This window comes from Arabidopsis lyrata (assembly GCF_000004255.2).
Source record: "Arabidopsis lyrata subsp. lyrata unplaced genomic scaffold ARALYscaffold_8, whole genome shotgun sequence".
NCBI lineage: Eukaryota > Viridiplantae > Streptophyta > Magnoliopsida > Brassicales > Brassicaceae > Arabidopsis > Arabidopsis lyrata.
This window is the reverse complement of record NW_003302548.1, coordinates 5,656,131-5,662,410: the sequence shown is the minus strand read 5'-3', so window position 1 is coordinate 5,662,410 and position 6,280 is coordinate 5,656,131. Positions and strand designations below refer to the sequence as shown.

At 30.1% G+C, this 6,280-nt stretch overlaps 1 long non-coding RNA gene across 1 annotated transcript; it reads right to left on the bottom strand.

The window, feature by feature from the left end:
* Nucleotides 1–126: 126 nt before the first annotated feature.
* Nucleotides 127–1,263, bottom strand: LOC9299806. The gene is made up of 3 exons (XR_002329505.1): nucleotides 1,100–1,263; nucleotides 573–716; nucleotides 127–488 (listed from the first exon to the last, which is right to left on the bottom strand). It is a non-coding gene; the product is annotated as an uncharacterized LOC9299806 (long non-coding RNA).
* Nucleotides 1,264–6,280: the final 5,017 nt, after the last annotated feature.

The window sequence follows — 6,280 nt, the reverse complement described above, 5'->3', positions numbered from 1 at the left end:
TTTTTAATTTGACTATGATGGAACATAAGAAGAAATGTGAACGGCCACTTGTGGATAGTCACCAAATTCACGCATGACGTCCATTTTTCTAAGGACCATCTTTTTTTTTTGTTGGACACACCCATCTTTTATAGAACATTTAGTCATTCTTAAAGATCAAACATGTAATAGTCAATAAAAAATAGATGGTCGATGTCCATGATAATACATCCACTTAAACTTGTTTATACGTAAATCCTTCTAACGATGGTGGCTTTCAAAATCTGACATAAACCTTTCGGGTAAACCAAATGAAATTATGAAAATTGAAAGAAAACTTTTAGCCATGTTCTTGTGCAGAATTTATTTTTATTAAAAAACCCCACCACTCACTCACCCATTGACATCTTTTACGGTGAGTGTCCAACATCAATTGCCACTTTGAGCAAGGGGCCAACAGAAGCACCTTCAAGAACAGCAGACACAAACAGAAGAGAAAGTCTCTTTTGCTGCACCAAAGGAAACAACAATGTCAAGAAAATCAAACTTGGATACAATGATAAAGACTATAAACTAAGTTAAACACCACATACGTGTTCATAAGGAGGACATGAAAGGAGCCAAATCATAGTTACAACGCATCCAATCGTTGTAAGATTATCACCAATATTCCAGAGCACATGGAGATAAGCTCCAAACGCAGACGCAACACGAGCACAACATAAGGTCAGATAAACCTACAAGTTCCACCACATGTACCACAACCAATGAGTAACATTCCTTTATAAAAATCAAATTCCCTTTAACAGACCATTTATATGTAAATCGAACATAACGATCAACGAAATATCTCCACAGAATCATAAGCAAGTAAAATATTAACAAACTAATACATGGAAATACGCAATTAGAAACCCTAGAAATCTATGGAGAGCACAATCGCAATGATTCGTTCAACAGAAGCCAAATCCTAGAAATTGAAATGAAATCTAGAAACATAGAGCAATCAATACGAAGAAAACGAAAGAATCTCATTGAATCGCATAACAAGCGCCTCTAATTAATCTAGAAATCGCGGTTAGAGTGCGACATGAATAGCATAGGCGACGAAGAAACTCACCCGTTTAAGATGATTTTGAACGGCGGGAGAAATCTGACGGATGTTTTTAAGAGAATCATAGCTCCAGCTTCTGCTACTAGGTTGAGCATCGAAGAAGGAAGAGAACGCATCTGTGGTTTCGTTTTTTTTTTGTTTAATTTTGAGAATCAATTAATGAAAATATTAGTAAAAAAGAAAGACTTTTGGTTGGCTTCAGAAAAAATGAAAGAAAGAGAAGAGAAGAGAGTAATAATAATTATTTTAATTTTTTATTATGAAATACTAGGTTATGAACCCCCGCGATATCGCGGGGGAACTCATTTTCATCAAATATATTTGATTGTGTTTATGTATTAAATTATTATGATAATATATTCAAAAATTTGAATTATTACATAAAATTAACTATGTTTTAACGTAAATATTTTCCAAAGATGTTAAAAATTTTATGAATAAAAATGAAAAAAATAATTATGATTAAAAATACTTTTGAAACATTTTTTATGAATGTAAAATTATTTATAAGTGACAAAATATATCTCACTTTCGACAAAAAAAAGGTGACAAAATACATAACAAAGAGTTATAATATAGAGATGAAAAATTCTAGCCGGTCAAAACCCAAAAATTCAGATGGAGTCTGTACTCAGCATGACTTGTAGGTGACTAAGAACTTTGCTCGAGAATTGGTGTTTTTTGTTTGTCCATTGTTCTTTTAAATATAAAATTAATATTTATTTTATTATATATATTCGAAAGTATATAAAATTTGATGATTTAAATTACATCTATAACAAACAAATAAACATTTACAAGATCTCATTTATTTATATTTAAATTAACTGAGTAATAAAACTTCTCTCTTGAATATTCATGTGACGAATTGGAACCATTGTTTTTTTTCCTAATAATGGAGATGATTTCTGGATTACTATACTATTTGAAACGGTTTATTTAATGATTATCACATTCAGAGCGCCCAATCACAAGCGTCACATGAGGATGTCTTCTCATATTCCGACTTTGTAATAGTGCTAACTCAACATCAATATTTCGTTGTATACAACCCATATATATTGCTTTAAGATAGAAAGCATCATTGTTACCATATAAAATAGTTAAATAAAAAAAAGTTACTGTATAATCCGTCAAATTCTAAGAAAAAAATTGTTGGTATTTTCATTAGAATTTTATATTTAAAGTTGATTAAAACTTCCCCATTTTTATAATCACTTCAAAAAACGTTAGTCAAATGAGAAGAATTTTTTTAATATTAAGATTATGTATGTTTAGAAATAGTTTAGAAATAGTTTAGAGAAGGCATTTTACAGATTTTTTTTGGATTTATCATGAAACAAATAATCTATGTTAAAGAACAAAAGTTTGGGAACTACTTAGGAAGAAGGACAAATACATAGAGTTCAAATGTCACAAATACTTAAATAGACAATTATTCATACAAAAAGTTGTGACGAAAAAATACAATGAAATATAGTGAAGAGACGTAACTTTAAATGAATAGATGCAACTATAAAGATACAACCATAAACTAAAAAAAAATATGATTATAATTTAACAAATAGAACTGTCCCAAAAATATTTCCGTCAATATTTAACGAAAATATGCGATAAAAAGACACGAACGAAAAAAGTTACCGTCAATATTTTAACTGAAAATTGCGATAAAAAGACACAACCAAAAAATAGGCGTCAACGAAAAAAATTAACTGTCAATATTTTAAAGAAGAGTTGCGATAAAAAGATACAACCAAGAAAAAATAACCGTCAATATTTTTAACGGAAAGTTGCAATAAAAAGATACAACAGAAAAAAAATGATCGTCAATATTTTAACGAAAAGTTGCGATAAAAAGACACAACCGAAAAAAATAACCGTCAATATTTTAACGAAAAATTAAGATAAAAAGACACAACCGAAAAAATAACTATCAACGAAAATAACTGTAATTATTTTAACGAAGAGTTGCGATCAAAAAGAGACACCCGAAAAAAAATAACCGTAAATATATTAACGAAAAGTTGCGATAAAGATACACAAACGTAAAAAGTAACTGTCAATATTTTAACGGAAATTTACGGTAGAAAGTCACAAAAAAAAAATAACCGTCAATATTTTAATGAAAAGTTACCATAAAAAGATACAACAAAAAAATAACCGTCAACGGAAAGAGTAACCATAATTATTTTAACAAAGAGTTGCGATCAAGAAGACACAACCAAAAAAAATAACCATCAATATTTTAACGAAAAGTTATGATAAATAGACACAACAAAAAAATAACCGTCAACGGAAAAAATAACCGTAATTATTTTAACAAAGACTTGCGATCAAGAAGACACAAACGAGAAAAAATAACTATCAATATTTTAACGAAAAGTTGCGATAAAAAGACAAAAACGTAAAAACTAACCGTCAATATTTTAACGGAAAGTTACGATAAAAAATACACAACCGAAAAAATAACCGCCAACGAAAAAAGTAAACGTCAATATTTTAGCGACGAATTGCAATAAAAGACACAACTGAGAAAAATAACCGTCAATATTTTAACGGAAAGTTTTGATAAAAAGACAAAACCGAGAAAAATAACCTTTAATATTTTAACGGAAAGTTGCGATAAAAAGACACAACCAAGAAAAATAATCGTTAATATTTTAATGGAAAATTGTGATAAAAAAAGTCAAACGAAAAAAGTAAGCGCCAATATTTTAACGGAAAATTGCAATAACATAACCGAAAATAACCGTTAACAAAAAATTAACCATCAATATTTTAACGAAGATCTGCGAGAAAAACACAACCGAAAAAGTAACCGTCAATATTTTAACGGAAAGTTGTGATAAAAAGACACAACCGTTTAGAACTGTAAAAAAAAAAACATAAATATTTAAACGAAATGTTGCAATAAAAAGACGCAACCATTTAGATGTGCAAATGGTATTTATTGGAAACGACATAACCGTAAAAAAAATAACCGATTAAAACGAAAATTGCGATAAAAATACGCAACCAAAATAACCGTAAAAAAATAACCGATTTAAACGAAAGGTTGCGATAAAAAGACGCAACCATTCAGATGTGCAAATGGTATTTATTAGATTGCTATTATATATAGATTTAGAGTAACCAGACATAGTTTGAGGCTATTTCATACCCAACCTATTCAGTAGTGTTCAATTCATACATGAAAATTTACTATGTGCCAATACATACCCAATCTTTTAAAATTTTCAAATTTTATACCCAAACTTATCAAATTGTGCGAAATCACACAACTTTTGTCTTTATTGCTGACGTGGATGCCACCTCATTGATGACGTTGATGATGTGGTTGCCACGTCTTTCATGACGTTATTGCCACGTCATCACCATTTTAAACAAAAATAAAAATTAATTTTTTTTCTCTTCTCATGTTTTTTGTCCATCACTATCATCCAACGGAATTGTGAAAAAAATTATATATCTAATGTAAGAATTTAAAATCTTCTTTTCAAGACTTATAACTAATATTTTAACCGAAACTAATGTTTAAACCGAGTTTCTATACTCAAAATTCGCAATTCTTTTTCTAAAAACTTCAAATTGCTTTCAATGAAAAATATAAACCCTACAATAATCTTATATATTAATCTTTGAAGAAATTGTTTACATTTATTATCATTTGATAATTGTCTTTTAGAAACAAAATATTTTTTATATAAATTAATTATCATTGTCAATTAGGGTTGTTTGGATATATATAAGTTAAGATACAAAGACAATATTACCATTTACCAGTAATGAGAAATTGTATTTTGTTCTTAAAATACAATTTAGTCTAATAGTAATATATGTAATTAAGTTCTCTTTTTTTGTTATCAACTTAAAGATGTCTTAATTATGTTTTTTTGTTTTTATGTTTACTACTAAAAGTGATTTGAAGATTTTTAGAAGAATTGTAAATTTGGAGTTTATATACTCGGTTTAAATATTAGTTTTGGTTGAAATATTAGTTATCAGTCTCGAAAAGAAGATTTTAAATTCTTACATCAAATATATAATTTTTTTCACAGTTCCGTTGGATGATAGTGATGGAAAAAAATGAGAAGAGAAAAAAAAATTAATTTTTATTTTTGTTTAAAATGATGATGACGTGGCAACGACGTCATGAAGGATGTGGCAACCACGTCATCAACGTCCTCAACGACTGTGGCATCCACGTCAGCAACAGAGACAAGAGATGTGTGATTTCGCACTATTTGAAAAGTTTGGGTATGAAATTTGAAAATTTTAAAAGATTGGGTATGTATTGGCACATAGTAAACTTTCATGTATGAATTGAACACTACTGTATAGGTTGGGTATGAAATGGCCGACTTTCCACCTCTAATGTGCCCCAACATGAGATTGAGTTTTATAAAAGTGCTCCATAGAGCAATATTCCCTTAATAATATTTCAATAACTTTGTCTATATTAGAGCATCTCCAATGGTGAGAGTCCCCCATGGGCTCTCACCAATTTTTTAAACATATTTTTTTTTGAAATTTTTAGATGAGAACTTGGGGTTTTTTTTTTTAATTTTCATAGTCCAATGGTAGTTTCTCTTGTGGGGTTCTTAGAATTTTTTTTTTTGGTTTTGATGTAATTTGATGAATTAGGACAAAGTAATTGGTGTAATTGGTGTTTGGTGTTACAAGAGTTCATAATCACATCAAACACAACCAACCACACTTTCTAATTTCTCAACAACCAACAAAATTGTTAGGATACAAACGTTTAGAAAACGGAATCAAAACGTCCATGAGCTTCTTGTATCTCTCTTTAGTGCTCTCTTCAATCTCCTTCAAAAGCTGCTCATTCTCTTCCTCTAATTTCGCAGCCAAAGTCTCTAACTCAACTTGATAAGCCTGTTTCCTCTCTCGAGACCTAGCAGCGGATTCACGGTTCTTGATCATCCTCTTCTGTCTTTAGGCTGCAGCTTTATCCATTGCCTCCGTCATCACTCTCCCTCTCTTTCCTCTCATTCCTCCTCCTCCAACCATTGATCCTTCAATCATCTGAAACGAACTGTGTCGCTGCGGCTGAGACATCATCGGAAAATCGAATGTATAGCTATCGTCGTTGCCTCCGTCATCACTCTCTCTCTCTCTCTCTCTTTCCGTTGTTAACGTTGTTCCGATCCTTTGTACCAAAACGTGAAG